General features: G+C 40.1%; 1 protein-coding gene across 1 annotated transcript in view; it reads left to right on the top strand.

The window, feature by feature from the left end:
- LOC132152457 (parathyroid hormone 2 receptor-like) overlaps positions 1 to 17,117 on the top strand; it is a 59,905-nt gene that overhangs the window by 17,299 nt on the left and 25,489 nt on the right. The gene's annotated exons all lie outside the window — the stretch shown is intronic.

Here is a 17,117-nt window from a genome sequence, read left to right as displayed (position 1 = left end):
GTTACACACTGTAGGCAGTATTATGTTGTAAACAAAGCAGACTTCATTACATCTAGTACTAATCATTCAAGGCTCAACCTCATGGCCCTTACAGAGACCTGTTTCCCACACCCTGATTTGACTGGAAGAGGTGGAGGTTCTGTCTGCTTATTTCTAACGATTGGAAATGTAATCCTTTACCATATCTGGGTATCATCAGCTCCTTTGAATCACATTCAGTTACTATCACCCACCCTCTTAAAATCCATTTTGTAGTTGTTCATCGACCCCCAGGACCGCTAGGTAAACTCATGGAGGAGTAGGGTGTGATGCTCTCAACCATGCCTGAGGATGGTACTCTTCTGATTATGCTTGAAGACTTCAACGTCCACCTAGATAAACCTCAGGCTAGAGTCCTGCATGTGAGCAGCTACCCGATGGGTAAACTGATAATATCTGATGTAATGGATGGAATAATTTATTTGTTGGGTGCAGTGCTGGTGCGAGTCGGAAGGGTGACAGTCACGGGTGGGTCCAATAGACAAGTCTATTTCGACTTAATCCACACTTGTGACAGACAACTGCTTTCAAATGGTCCCGTGCTTGTGTTCATGCTCTATATGAAGACCATTAATGGCTTTTAATTAAAGCACGATTTGCAGCACTGAGCACTGAAGCCAATTGCGGTGCCACTGATTGACAGCAGTTGTAGTGATTATATTAAAGGGAGCAATCTGCTCACTTTCTGTATTTAATCTATTCCAAATTTGAACAAAATACTTCAACACTCTTTTGAATTCAAGCAAGTGTTAAGTGCTTCTACTCACAAATCAGGTATTCAATTTGACCTTATTTACACACCACTGCTCCACTGATCATGTGCTGGTTATTCCACTGCACACCTTGGATCACTTCTTCCTCACTCTTAACTTCAGCGTGGTCCCTGACACAGCATATACTCTTCCACATGTCACCTTTCTACATAACCTACCCTCACTTTCACCCTCTTTGCTATCTGCTATGGTTTCATCTTTGCTTCCTCTTCCTAAACAGTTCTCATCACTAGATGCCAACAGTGCTACTGACACTCCCTGCTCCACTCTGACATCTTGTTTAGACACTGTCTGCCCACTCTCTTCCAGGCCACCGTATACTCTGCCCCTTGGCTATCTGATGTTCTCTGCAAGCATCATTCTAAACTCAGGGTTGCAGAAAGGGTGGGGTTTAAATCAAAAATCCTACTGACCTTATTGTGTATCGATTACTCCTCTTTTCCTTTTCTGCTAATGTCTCCACTGATAAAAGGGATACCACCACAACAAAACTACCAATTTGTCTAACTCTTTCTTGATCTTTACAATTTTTTTCCCCTCATTTGTTCTCCTCCTCCTTCATCAACTCTAAAAGCTTACGATGTTGCCACATTCTTCATTAATAAAATTACAACCATCAGCGCACAATTCTCCACACCACAAACTATCCTTCAAGCCATTTCTACTTCATTTGTACCTGCACTTACTCACATCATTAACACATCCCTTCACACTGAGCCTGGTTTCTCCCAAAGTTTTTTCTCCATTTCTGTCAGTGATGGAGTTTTGGTTCCATGCCACTGTTGCCTTAGGCTTTGCTTAGTTAAGGATGCTTGACTGATTGCACAGACACTATTGGAAGAGAGCTGAATTGGATGATGACATCAATGAATCATCAATGAACTGACTTAAAGGAGCCATAGATGTTAAGGTGTTTGAACACAGTTGTGTGGCCGCAGTGTGTGAAAACAACCAGCCTATAATGGTAAAAATCCACCCACTCATTGTCAACAGTCTCTCCACACTAGCAGTACTATGACGACATAGTATGTGAAAGTTCCACATTTGTGATGCTTTCTGCCCTATGAGTATATACACAGCCTTGAGTGAGAAGCTGCAGTCCGCCATTATTTTTCTCTTGCTGTAGCTGCTGGAGATTCAATGTCAGCACCAAATAGCCTGATGAGGCGTGATGAGGCATTTTCTCCTGATAACCCCGAAAATAACTTAAATTACACTTTTTTTTGATGGTACAGATAAGAGCAATACATCAATCGAATCTGTAAAGGGTCTACTTTTATTTGTATACAGACTTAATAACAACAAAACTTATTAAATGAACTGTGACTCAGTGAATACTCAACAAAGAGACATGAGTGATATATCTATAGAAAGCTTGACATGTCTACATACTTTTAAACTAAACAAGTGCTACTGAAAACAAATATTCTGTGATAAAGTAATCCATATGAAAACGCGATGTCCAATCTTTCACGTCTCCCTTCATTATATCTAATGCAACCACGCGCTGAAACGGCTATTGAGATTATAATGTTTCATGCGCGGCTTGAATACGCCCATACAGAAAACAAAGCAGCGAGACTGTTTTTTTTATTTTACTGTTTGCGTCGCAATGAGAGTAATAAGACATAATTCACCCAAGAAGATGTGATGAGGATAACCTCAGGATTTGAGATTTCCTCAGAATAAGAATTAACCGCTTTATTCAGCAGATATCATAAACATGAGTAAGTCTCTTTTTATTTATTTATATACTTTTATTAGGTTTCACATAATGTGTAAACATTTTACTAGTTAGACTTTTCCCAAACTATTATTCCTGATTAAATGTATAATCAAGTGAAACATTATGAAGTTTTAATAACAATTTACACTATACCATACAAAAGCTTGATGTAAATAATACAAATGTAACAAATAAATATAACTGTAACAATTGTAACAAACAATGCTGTTCTTTCCATTTAATAAAAAAAACCCTGAAAAAATATTCTCAGCTCTTTTCCACATTAGTAATAATAATAATAATAATAATGATGATGATGATACTACTAACAATAAAGGTTTTGTGACTGGAGCAATAATGCAAATAATTCAGCATTTAAAGTCAGCTTTGATTGTTCCTAATAAACTATTTATCTGGACTCACAAGTGAATATTAAATTATTTTGTGGGATAATTAAATATATTCTAAATTAACTACAAACATAAAAATATATACATTTATTTTGTCCTCACATTCTTTCTTGTAACTTTGTTTGTCACGAACCTGACTGAAAGGCTCATTATGCAGCTTATTATGCAGGCCTTTGTCTTCTCAGGTGTAAATCACAACATAATGCACGATAGTTCACGCCCTCTCGCATAGACCCTTTCTACACAAAAAGTGTAGAAAGGGTCTATGCGAAAAAGAAAGTGTCTTAGAAAATTCTGTGAGTGAGTAAACAAGAAGATTTTCTTTTTTTTATGGCCTTATTCAAGTGATTTACAATTTTTTTGTTTTTCACTAACCACGCATAAACATTGTTTTTTCAAAAACACAATCATGTACATACATGCTTCTCACATATTATTATAGCACAGTTTGTGCTGATTACAGTGAGATTAGACTTTAGGGGCCCTATTTTAACGATCTGAACGCAAAGTGTAAATCGCATGGCGCAGGTGCACTCAGGGCGTGTCCAAATCCACTTGGTCCGCATGGTCTAAACGGGTTGTCCCTATTCTCTTAATGAGTAATAGGTGCTTTTTGGGCGTAAGATGCAATAAACCAATCAGAGTCTCATCTTCCATTCCCTTTAAGAGCCAGTTGCGCTCGTTCCATGACGGATTTGCTATTTACACGGCGGAATTTGGCAAGCGCAAAGACAGAACGGGTCTCCGAGATGAAACGTAACTGTTCGTGTGCGGGCAAATAGCCTAATTCTGATACATGCGATGACTATCCATTATGACATGTAGGCATTTTATATGTGTATATATATATATATATATATATATATATATATATATATATATATATATATATATATATATATATATATATATATATATATATATTATATATATATATATATATATATATATATGTATATATGTATATATGTATATATATATATATATATGTATATATGTATATATGTATATATATTTATATTTATATATATATATATTTATTTATTTATTTAGCCTACAAAAAAAATCTTATGCAATCCTTTAGTTTTTAATATTTGGCATGTTTGTGTGCTGCTGTGCGTCCCTGTGTTTAATAAATAGCGTGTACGCTCTTTAAATAACAAAGAAAAAACATTGTGCCAGACTTTAGACCAGGTTTGAGTTGGTATATGGCACTGTCTATCTTCAGCTCCTTAAAATAGCATTGCACCAACAATACACCTGAACACACCTCTTTTTTAGACCAGCACGCCCATGGGCGCAAGAATGAGCGCAAATGCATTTGCTAATTAAACGACGTGGCGCTGGACGGGAAAATGTGAACGGCGCCGGACTGAAACTAGCAAACACACTTGCGCTGAGCCTTGCGTTGCATTGCGCCGGGTGTATTATAGACGGTTTCAACGGCAACAACATAAACAAACGTTACTGGTGTTTCCGTAATCCATTTTCCGTTTCCATTTTTCTCTAAGAAGGAATATAATTGTGTGGATACCACCTTTTCTAGTATCTTGGACAGAAAAGGGAGATTCGAGATTGGTCTATAATTAACTATTTCTTTGGGGTCAAGTTGTGGTTTTTTGATGAGAGGCTTAATAACAGCCAGTTTGAAGGTTTTGGGGACATGTCCTAATGACAATGTGGAATTAATAATAGTCAGAAGAGGATCTATGACTTCTGGAAGCACCTCTTTTAGGAGCTTAGATGGTATAGGGTCTAACATACATGTTGTTGGTTTAGATGATTTAACAAGTTTATACAATTCTTTCTCTCCTATGGTAGAGAATGAGTGGAACTGTTCCTCAGGGGGTCTATAGTGCACTGTCTGATGTGATACTGTAGCTGACGGCTGAATGGTTGCAATTTTATCTCTAATAGTATCGATTTTAGAAGTAAAGTATTTCATAAAGTCATTACTGCTGTGGTGTTGGGAAATGTCAACACTTGTTGAGGCTTTATTTTTCGTTAATTTAGCCACTGTATTGAATAAATACCTGGGGTTATGTTTGTTTTCTTCTAAAAGAGAAGAAAAGTAATCGGATCTAGCAGTTTTTAATGCTTTTCTGTAGGATATGTTACTTTCCCGCCAAGCAATACGAAATACCTCTAGTTTTGTTTTCCTCCAGCTGCGCTCCATTTTTCGGGCTGCTCTCTTTAGGGTGCGAGTATGCTCATTATACCATGGTGTCAAACTGTTTTCCTTAACCTTCCTTAAGCGTAAAGGAGCAACTTTATTTAAAGTGCTAGAAAAGAGAGAGTCCATAGTTTCTGTTACATCATCAAGTTGTTCTGAGGTTTTGGATATGCTAAGGAATTTGGATACATCAGGAAGATAACTTAAAAAGCAGTCTTTTGTGTTAGAAGTGATGGTTCTTCCATACTTGTAACAAGAAGTAGAATTTACAATTTTGGCTATATGAATTTTGCAAAGAACTAAATAACGATCTGAGATATCATCACTTGGCTGAATAATTTCAACACCATCAACATCAATTCCATGTGACAGTATTAAATCTAGAGTATGATTTCGACAATGAGTAGGTCCTGAAACGTGTTGTCTAACACCAATAGAGTTCAGAATGTCTATAAATGCTGATCCCAATGCATCGTTTTCATTATCAACATGGATATTAAAATCACCAACTATTAAAACTTTATCTGCAGCCAGAACTAACTCGGATGTAAAATCACTTAAACCTTAGCAACACTGACCACTCCCCACTCGTCTGGAAAGGGAGGTGGGAGCAGCAGCTCATTTTCTTTTTAAGGGGATAAACACAAATAATAGCATGTTTTGGCTCATACCCTAAAAGTAGCAATTTCAACAAGCTATAAAAAAATTATCTATGGGGTATTTTGAGATAAAACGTACTCGGTTACTAAACGTAACCTCGGTTCTCTCTAGAAGAGCGAACGAGTACTGCGTCTGAGCTAAGATGCTACGGGAAAAGTCTCTTTTCACGAAATACTGAAGCAAAAAATTATCCTTAATTTTGTATTTTTGTAAAGCGCATTTGCAGCAGTACACAGCCATAGGCAAGACGGCTCGTTCGCTCATTGGCTTGTTCTGCGGCAACTGCACAGCCTATCGAGCACGGGCTGATGCAACATCAGACCAATAAGGGCGCTTCGCGCCCTTCTTGCCACTTCCCGCCGAAATGGGTGTGGCCCAACCTATAAAAGGAGCTCGAAAAGGCTGACTCACCTGATTTATTTCATCGCCGAAGCGAACCAGAGTGAATCGTGCACACGGCAGAGAACGCAGTACTCGTTCGCTCTTCTAGAGAGAACCGAGGTTACGTTTAGTAACCGAGTACGTTCTCTTACGAGAGCTCTCTCGTACTGCGTCTTAGCTAAGACGCTACGGGAACCCAATGTAAAACGCCGTGCGCGCAGGGATCACACACCAATAAACCTGAAGCAACGCCCAGGATTTACAGTGCACAGTCACCTGAGGGACTCACAGAGAGTCCAGGACAGAAAAGGGAAAAAGCCCTCCGTCCCATATCTAGCAGCATCCGTAGATGCGGCAATATGACATCAGCCACACAGCCAAGGCAAGGCCTGACCAATGTGGCAATGCGGGTCTTACGCAATACTGCCCATATAACAGTCGGCAGCGCATAGCGCTCGTGAACTCAGAATTCCCCTCAGGGCCCTGATTCGCCTATACCGACAGCAGCCTTGCTTGCAAGGCGGGAACCTCCAGGTTATAGAACCTGATAAATGTAGACGGCGAGGCCCAACCTGCCGCCATACATATATCCTGCAAGGAGATCCCAGTAGACCACGCCCACGACGAGGCGACGCCTCTTGTGGAGTGTGCTCTGACGCCCAACGGGCACTGAAGGCCCCTGGAAGCGTAAGCTAACGCTATGTCAACTATCCATCTGGATAGAGTCTGTCTCGAAACAGCCATTCCCTTGGAACGCCCACTGAACGAAACAAATAGCTGCTCCGTCTGCCGAAAGGCAGCAGAGCGAGACACATAAGCTCTTAAAACCCTGACAGGGCAAAGAAGACTCGAGTCTCCATCCTCCCCTGACACCTGGCAGGGCAGACAGGGCAATAACCTGAGCCCGAAACGGTGTGTTGAGGGATTTCGGCACATAACCGTGCCTTGGTTTGAGTATGACTCTTGAGTCATTGGGCCCAAACTCCAAGCACGACTGGCTCACCGAGAGTGCGTGCAAATCACCCACACGCTTCACAGAAGCGAGAGCCAACAAGAATACTGTCTTGAACGATAGATGCTGAAGGCTAATCGATTGGATAGGCTTGAAAGGGGGACCCTTCAAGGCCTCCAAAACCGCCGCGCGGTCCCACATAGGGACTGACGGAGGTCTGGGAGGATTCAGCCTCCTAGCTCCTTTGAGGAACCCGATGACTAAATCACTCCTTCCTATTGACTGACCGGACGCCGTTTCAGAAAACGCCGCGATGGCAGCCACATAAACTTTGAGCGTGGATGGGGCTCTGCCCTTATCCAACAGCTCCTGAAGGAAGGAGAGGACCTCCGTCACCTCACAACTAAGGGGTGAATAACCTCGAGCTGTGCACCAGCTGGAGAACACCGACCACTTCGAGGCATACAGACGTCGTGTCGACGGAGCTCTAGCCTGAGTGATGGTATTTAGCACTCCCACTGCGAGATCAGCGGGTAACCGTTGAGTGCCCATACATAGAGGGACCACAACTCCGGTTGAGGGTGCCAAATCGAGCCCCTGGCCTGCGAGAGGAGGTCTCTCCTCAACGGTACCGGCCACGGGGCGACATCTGCTAACTGCATCAAATCTGGGAACCATGGTTGGTTCTTCCAAAGAGGTGCTACAAGCAGTATAGAACATCTCGTTTCTCTCACCCGTTCTATCACCTGCGGAAGGAGGGAGATGGGAGGGAACGCATAAAGCGGGCAGCACGGCCATCTCCGTGACAGCGCGCTTTCGTTCTTGGAAAAGAACGCGGGGCAGTGAGCGTTTTCGTGGGACGCAAAGAGGTCCACCTCCACCATGCCAAATCTCTCCCACAACAGCCGGACTGTTTGCGGGTGTAGAGACCATTCGCCCGTAGGAACATTGCCTCTGGACAGCCTGTCTGGACCCAGATTCTGCAGTCCAGGCACATGCACTGCTCTCAGCGAGCGCACGTTGCGCTGAGCCCAAATCAGGAGGCGTTCCGTCAGCCTGCACAGGCTTCGGGACCCGAGACCGCCCTGGCGATTTATGTAGGACACCACGGACATGTTGTCCGAACGGACTACGACGTGGTGATCCTTGATATGGGAACAAAAGCGCGTCAGCGCGTTCTCCACTGCCAGCATTTCCAGGCAGTTGATATGATGGAGCTTTTCCCGTTCTGACCATAGGCCAAAGGACGGTCTGCCTTCGAGCAGCGCTCCCCATCCCGAAGTGGAGGCGTCCGTCGACACCATTTTCACACTCGGGGAAGTCCCCAGGCTTACACCTGATCGGTACCAGCCGTTCGCTGTCCAAGGTGCTAGAGCCGCAACACAGCTCTGATCGACCTTGAAATGCAGCCGGTCAGACGCCCACGCTCTGCACGGCACCCGAGCCTTCAGCCAGAACTGCAGGGGGCGCATGCGGAGCAGGCCCAGCCGCAGACCGGAGATGCTGAGGCCATGAGACCCAGCATCTTTTGACAGTGTTTGAGCGACACAGTCGCGCCACAGCGGAAAGAACTCGCTGCACGCTGAATGCCCATCGCGCGCTGTGGTGACAGCCGCGCCGTCATGTAACACGAGTTCAGAACTATACCCAGAAACAGGATCGTCTGACTGGGGTTCAGCGAACTCTTCGCCCAATTGACACCGAGGCCGAGCTTCTCGAGGTGATCGAGTAAAACGGCTCTGTGGTCCACGAGCTCCGCTCGTGATCGGGCCAGAATCAGCCAGTCGTCCAGATAATTCAGCACTCGTATGCCTCTGAGTCTGAGAGGCATGGATGATCACCTACAGCTCAACCTGGCAAATACTGAGCTTCTCGTCTTCCCTGCCACTCTGACTCTTCAACGTAATTTCACCATCCAGCAAGGTCAGAAAGTTTGGTCAGAAATCTTGATGTAATCTTTGATGACCAGTTGAATTTCAAAGACCACATTGCAAAAACTGCTCAATCTTGCAGGTTTGCATTGCACAACAAGGTCAGCCCCATCTTAACAGAGCAGGCTGCACAACTTCTTGTCCAGTCATTTCTAGGCTGGACTACTGCAATCCTCTTCTGACTGGACTTCCATCAAGTGCAATCAAACCTCTTCAAATGCTTCAGAATGCAGCAGCACGTCTGATCTTCAACAAGCCCAAGTGCCCACATCACACCTCTCTTTCTTCTCCTTGTACTGGTTACTGCTTGCGGCTCACATAAAGTTCAAGTCATTGATGCTTGTATATAGGACAATCACAGGCTCAACACCCTCCTACTTTGACTCAAGCCTCATGGTACAATTACAGTGAGGCACAAAATCACTTTCCGGAATATTTTCGTTCACCGTTCCTGGCTGTTGGAATGATCTTCCCACCCCCATCCAGAATGCTGAATCCCTGACAATTTTCAAGCGACAGATGAAAACTCATCTCTTTTGTCAACATTTAACTGCATCCTTAAAAAAACACTTTGCTCCCTTTTCCTTAACCCCTCTCCCCTTGTCTAGCTTGTACTAATCTGAACAATGTCTGAAACTTTGTATTATGAGCACTTCCTGTTGTGAGGAATCGCTTATTCATCAATTGTAATTCACTTTAGATAAAAGTGAGGATGGCTTAATTAATAAATGTAAATGTACTGCGTTAGATTAACTAAGACTTTCATATTATGACACTTACATATTATTGCTCTTTTGTTGGTTTTGATTGCTTCTATTGTCCTCAAATGTAAGTTGCTTTGGATAAAAGTGTCTGCTAAATGACTAAATGTAAATTAAAATCATTCTGTGCCATTTGAATTCGTAACTCTTGAATAACTAGACACACAAATCATTGTAGAATGTAATCCATAGCAGCTAAACTGCATGTAGGCATAGTGAAGTGTTAAACAAGCCCGGAAGAGTGGAAATTGAAAGGGGTCACATTGGGTCTGCATGAAGTGACATTGGGTCTGTATCTGGGTGAGTTCTGGTTCCAATTCTAATTATGGCGGGGAACAAATATTTTAATGCTAGTCCAAGGTTGTGCCCCATCTTGACACATTGTTGGACTGAAATTGTTGGAAGAAATGCCAAAGCTAGAAGTCAAAGGCCATTGGACTGCAATAAGCTGTAAGTGCTCTTAGTCTCATCCTGTGTTGTGTGTCATAGTCTTACTGGAGAGCTTTTGTTTCATGCATTTCCAATCTCCACCCCAAAGCTTGTATAGATAGCTTGTCTGAGCTTTTATTGAACTCTATGCCCAACACATGCCCAGCCTCGACAATCCACGCATGGAGGTTAAAAAAGCTCACTTGTGCCCATTTGATGTCTTTTGGGTAGGAAATGATTATTCATTCCCACCTACGCTCGGACTCAAACTGTATCTGTGCCCATTCTGAGACTCATTGACTGTGCCCTCAGCTTTTTCTTCAAACAGCTGCATTGCAGGAGATAAGTGCTGTGGAGCCAATTGTGAGGGAGGATTTTGCAACCAGTTGTTTAGCATCCATAGCTGCAATGCTTAGGTTAGGTGCAAACAATGTGTCTTCAGAGATCAAAGGCACAACTGCTATGCTTTGATCCATTTGTTTACCTACAATATGCAGCAACTAACTTAAGTGTGTTGCATTTTCAATAGGTCAGTGATCCAAAATCCTTACATCAATAGGCTTTTACTGTTAAATTTCTCATTTCAAAACACATGCAGAAAACATCCTGTCCTTCCCTCATCTTAAGTGGAACAGTATGACAGCAAGAAACAACTTAATAGCAAATAATTGCTCTATTTATATGCTCTGTTCCTGTGGCTCAGTGGTAGAGCAATGTGTTGGCAGTGCAAACGGTTGTTTGTTCTATTCCCAGGGAACACACATAATGATAAAAAAATGTATAGCCTGAATGCACTGTAAATTGCTTTGGATAAAAATTTAAATATGCTTTCTGCATCATATTAAGAATCTTTGTGAGGACTTTTCAGTGTAGACATCATGCTTGCATTTGTTCTTTCTTTCTATTATTATTACTTAATTAACCAATATAATTAAAGTAACCAATACTGTGAATATTGTGCATTTACTTTTGACACAAGGTTTCCTAAATACCATCCAAGTAAGCTAATGTCTATGCTTGGTACTAAATTGTGATACAACATTGTGGGTGGATTCAGAGTGACTCATAGACCGTTTGATATTGCATTATAATTTTATGTTATTTTTGGCCATCTTGTCTTGAATTATTAATATTGTATGACCAAGGCTACTATGACAGAAATTCTGAAATTAGAAATTACTTATTTTCAACACATTATGCTTCCCTCTGTTTTGTGTGAACAGAAGGGAAGGCTGCACCCCCCACCCCCCACCCCACTTGTAGCATTCATTATTTTTCATTACAATAACTGGGATCTGCATCATGTGGCAAGATTAGGAAATTATCCATTCATTCCTTAAACAAATTGAAACGTGTAATTTTTGGTTATGTAAAGCTGATGATTTAATGTAATCTGAAAAGAGATTTAGTAAATAGTACTGTTTCAGTAACTTTTTTTTTTTCACTTTTAGGTTTAGGTTTTCCAGAAGCAGTTTGTTGACCTATGTTTTCATTTGATTTCTATAACATTTTTACTTCTATAGCAAGCCTCCCTACTGCTTCACTGTGGTGGACTACAGTAGAGATTGTGTTTTCAGTCAGTTCTGTGAAAAGAGGTCAGAGCTCTCTAAGAGTACATCGTCAGCAGAGATGCAGGGAAAAGACAGAACAAAAGTTTTAGGTGTTCAGGTGAGCCGTTCAGATCCTCCAAGTGTATAGATTACATAATCTGCACCTTTCTTTTCTCCGGCACCTCTTTGATCATCTGTCAGAAGCACTAAAGCTCTCACGATTACCCCCTAGTTTCTGGCACTTTCATGTGTCTGGAGTTGATTCGTCTGCTGATGTCCATGCTCAGAATTGCAGCCCTTTCACTGGGTTGCTGCACTACTCGGTCCCACATGCACTCCTTTGGGGGAGAAGTAAGAACAGTAGAGAAAAGAGACGGGAAGTTAACCCAAAAATGACTGTGATCATTTACTAACCCTAATGTTGTTCAAAACCTGTTAAACTTAATTGATTCTGGGGAACATAAAAGAAGATGTTGAGCAGAATGTGCATGCTTCTCTTTTTCCTACAGTTATACAGGGGATGTCAAGTTCTATATATGCATAAAATAAGTCTTTATGACTCATACACTGTATTCATACACTGTATTCAGGTCTTAAAAGCCACACAAGCTTTGTGTGAGGAACAGACTGAATGTAAGTCTTCTTTTCCACAATAGCTCTGTAATCCTATTTAACAATACACATATTTAAACTTGCCACATCACATGCCAAGTTACAAATTAAACTAACATTTTTATGTTATGAATATAGAGTTATGCATACAGTATAGGATCTCTATCTGTCCATATAAAAACTAACAGTGAGGAAGCAGAAAGAGAAACAAAAACCAGTGCATTATACAGTGTATAAATCAGAAAGGAGAAACAATGAGATAAAATGGAGAGCAAATGGAGATTTTTATTAGTGTTTCGCTGTAATTTTTCTCCTGACAAATAGACTCCAGTACTCATGCATGTGCATATTTGAGTTTCTGAGAAAATCTCAACAGTCACAAATTATGCTTTTTGCAGGGATATCAGTCTGCTATCAAAAGTCTGCAGTTGTAATATAATCTTTTCCTTAAATCTCAAACCTTACTCAAATATCATCAAAGACCAAAATACTATATGTGAGATCTAGTGTGCGTAATTTAATAGTTGTATACTCTTAATGGTCGTCGGCAGTCTCAACTGATTTGTATTTCTCCTAAGGATTATTATAGACATCTGAGACTGAATTTGGGAGTTGATATGTTTTTTTTTTTTTTTTTTTGAAAGAAATATCTTATGCTCATCAAGGCTGCGTTTATTTAGCCAAAACATACAGTAAAACAGTATTACTGGGAAATGTTATTACAATTAAAAATAATTGATGGCAAAGATGAATTTTCAGCCAGTAATATAAAATGCTAATTTACTGCACAAGAAACATTTCTTTCAATGTTAAAATCAATTAAAACTGCTTAAAATTTTTGTGGAACCCATGATACTTTTTTTTTTAGGATTCTTTGATGAGTAGAAATAATTTCTAACATTTCAATTGTCTTTAATGTCACATTTGTTCAATTTAATGTATCCTTGCTGAATAAAAATATTAATTCAATTATTAAAAAAAACCTTACTAAACATTTTTGTCAAACAGTTATATATTTATAGCCCTATATTCACACTTAAAGTGTAGAGTGAAAGCTGAGCTAAAAAGACATGTCTTAAGATTCGATCAGTAGTTGCTGTAGCAGCCAGGATCACTATTATTGATCATACTTGGTACTAGGAATTTCGGACTAAGTCCTAATTTTAGGTATTAAACTATAGTGGGGAACTAATTCTAGACCATTTGGGCTAAATGATACTTCAAATGCTGCAGCTTGTTGAGGAGAGGTGTGCTATTAACTTTCTACATAACCAGACTTACGATTATCACCTGCTAGATGATAAAATGAGATGAAATATCCCATAGACTTATCTAAATAAATACATACATATTCCAGCATTTTGTAAGATATGTAAAAGCTAGTAAGACAGGGGAAATTCATATCAAACAGCCACACCAAAATGGCAAATTTTAATTGGTTCTGTTGATTAATTTGGAGATCCTTTTCACACTGAGTGACTCATGCAACTATTACAAAAGGCTGAAATGCTAACTGATGCTTCAGAAGGACACATGATGCATTCAGAGCCTGTTGGTGAAAACGTTTTGAATTTGAAGATCGGGGTTGTAACGATAAAAACTCCATGATCACGGGAAGAAGGAGGCGGGAACCGGCGGACAATCAAATAGAAACTTTAATAATTCAAAATAAACACAAAACAGCGCGTCAGCCCCTCATGGACGACTGACGCTCACAAATAAAAACCAAACACAACTAAAACCCAGGCCTGGTCCTCTCTCGTCCGTCACTGTCGTCGCTTCGGTTTTATATCCCTCCATCTCCTCCGTGGGACTCAAGACCGGTGGGTCGAGCAGGTGTCGCTCATTTCCAATCACTCCACTGGCCTCGCTCCTTTTCCCACGTCTCTCGGGCCCGCCCCACTCGTCACAAGGGTAAATTTAATTTATTTTGTCTTCTAGGAAACATGTAAGTGTTTTCTGTGGCTTCTGAAGGGCAGTACTAAATGGATCTCAAAAACATAAGTCATTGTTGGAAAGGGTTCAAATACTGTTAAAATGCTGGAAAACCAAAGAATATGTGGGACCTGAAGGATTTTTTTGAAGAACAGTGGGCAACTGTTCAGGACAAGCAAGGAACTCATGGAAAACTAGAAACAAACAAAACAACAACAACAACAAAAAAACTCTGTAGATCATCCAACACAGTATTAATAATAATGAACGGGGTCATTTTTATAACTTCAGCTATTATTTTCTCTTGTGGACTATATGTAAACTTATTTTATGCGAAATATGTTGTTCGGGTCAGTAATATAGTATAGTATAGTATAATATAGTAATATTTTGTAAAATAAGTAACATTTGTGTATGTAAACTTTTGAAAGTATATAAACTGACCATTTAACATTATGCAATTTCTAGTGACCAGGCAGAAGATAAAAATGAAATGTCATCCAACAGACTATTATTAAAACTTGATAAATACACTCAAAAGAGGTACAGTACACTTGCTTTTTGGTACCGAATGAAAGATGATTAAAAAACTTTGTCTCCACTTTCAGTGAATATATTGTATAAGGTGGGGTAAGTGAACCAATAGTCATATAACAAGAGGGGCAGGGTTAAGATAATAGAAGGGGAACACATGGAACAAACAAACGAACAAAACAAAGCCATGTGCCCACATGAAACAACACAAGAACAAGTGCCAAATGAGAGCTCTCACTGACCACATGTCCAAGACAAGAGCACAGTGAGGGACTGAACACTCAACCTCTGCACCCTTAAGGAAAGACAAATCACAGAGCATGAAAATCTGAACCCCAGCACTGAACCAAAATCAAATTAGACACAAGTTCTGGGATCCAAACACCATCCTCTGCACATGTAATATCACATGGACGAGAGTGCAGAGCCAGAGCACACTCACACAAAAACAAGATGATGTATGAGAGTCAGGGTTCTGTCACCACACTAAAAACAAACCCGAAGTGACAGAACCCTGACTCTCATGACTTCACAGTCATTATTATTAGTTATGTTCAGAAGGTATTGGATGAACAACAGCAACTGACTTAAAACAACCAAGACTTCTTTTGAAGCACCTTTATCAAAAATTGTCAAGCCATACCGTTAAAAAGTTTTGTCTAAGATTTTTAATGTTTTTGAAAGACATCACTTATGGTCACCAAGGCTGCATTTATTTGATCAAAAATACAATAAAAACAATAATATTGTGAAGTATTATTACAGTTTAAAACAACTGTGTGGAAACAGAGCAAGGCTGGTGGCACGAGTGCTAATGAGTGACACCTGTGTGCTACACTGGCCTCCAGTTCCACAGAGGAGCTCCGGAACAATGTGAGGAAGGGTGAGAACAGTGGCCAGGCCTGCCATCCTGGGTTTTGTGTGTGTAGCAGTTGGCCACATTTTCAGGATCCTTTGAATAGAAAGAGAAGTTTTTATTTGAAACACAAATCTTCTGTAACATTATACATGTCTGTAGGATACTTTTGATCAATTTAATGTATCCTTGCTAAATATAAATATTTTTATTATTCTTATTTTTGAAAATCGTACTGACCTTCGAGTGGTAGTGAATATAAACTTAAATTTGGTTGTCTGTCCCTACAAAGTCCTTCAGGCTCAGACACATGCTTGTTGGCAGATCCAGGCATGTTGGAGAGGTTAGAAAAGGATTAAATAATAATAATAATAAAATGAACTGGGCCTAGTCTTGAACTTGACTGATCTTCTAGTATTGGCTTCTGATGTGTCCAAGTGTTTTACTCCAGTTCCCTCCTTTCAGGTGAAGATTGAGCTGTGCTACAGGTAACAGTTTCCAAGTAGCTTCCTATGCTATAGCTACTTTCCCCTTCTTGCTTCTCCCATACATCCATATGTGTTTTGATTCCAAGATATTTTCAGAGTAAAACAACCGTATAAATATTCTTGATATTAATGAGAGAAGACATCATCAGTATGCTTTGATAGTGTTTTGATTTGGGATGTGACATCCCTTTTAATTCAGTTCATTGGTCTGGAAATGCTTTATGGCCATTATCCACAGAGATTTGTCATGGTAGTGAGCTAATAGCTTCATTAAAGTGCAGCTGTCCAACTATGGCCAGTCAGCTGACGGTAGTGAAAGGTTGTCATTTAGTCACACTTCTACTGTCCTGAAGAGTTTCTGTCATTTGAAACTAACGGTGTGTCATTTTAAAATAAGCTAATGACCTTATTATTCTAGAAGAGGATTCACGACAATGAGTACTTCTGCAGAATATAACAGAGTGGAATAAAGGTGACAGTTCACATTTTCTTTCTTCTTTGAAACACAAAAGAATATTTTTTTTTCTATACAATCAAAGTCAGTGGGGTCCAATTCTACTTTGACTTTCACAAGGTGAACTATACATTCATATTTTTTGTTTTAAGTTCCACAGAAGAAACAAGGTCATACAGGTTTAGAATAATTTAGATTGTGAGTAAACAGATTTTTATTTTTTTGTTTTGTTTAGATTTCCCTTTAATTTAAATTTATACTTTAATGTATCACTAAATCTGCACTTTTATGCCCGATTATGTGTCATGCACTGATGCAGTGTTTAAAAAAATATTAGCACATTAGAGACTATTTTTTATTTATTTTAAGAACCCCATGTGATTGTACTGATTGTACTAAATCAGCAAACCAAACCAAAACATCTTGGTTTGTTTTGCTCTTATGTCAGTCTGA

The sequence above is a fragment of the Carassius carassius genome, chromosome 11 (genome assembly GCF_963082965.1).
Source record: "Carassius carassius chromosome 11, fCarCar2.1, whole genome shotgun sequence".
NCBI lineage: Eukaryota > Metazoa > Chordata > Actinopteri > Cypriniformes > Cyprinidae > Carassius > Carassius carassius.
The sequence above is the reverse complement of the archived record's forward strand: the minus strand, read 5'-3'. Positions and strand labels throughout refer to the sequence as shown.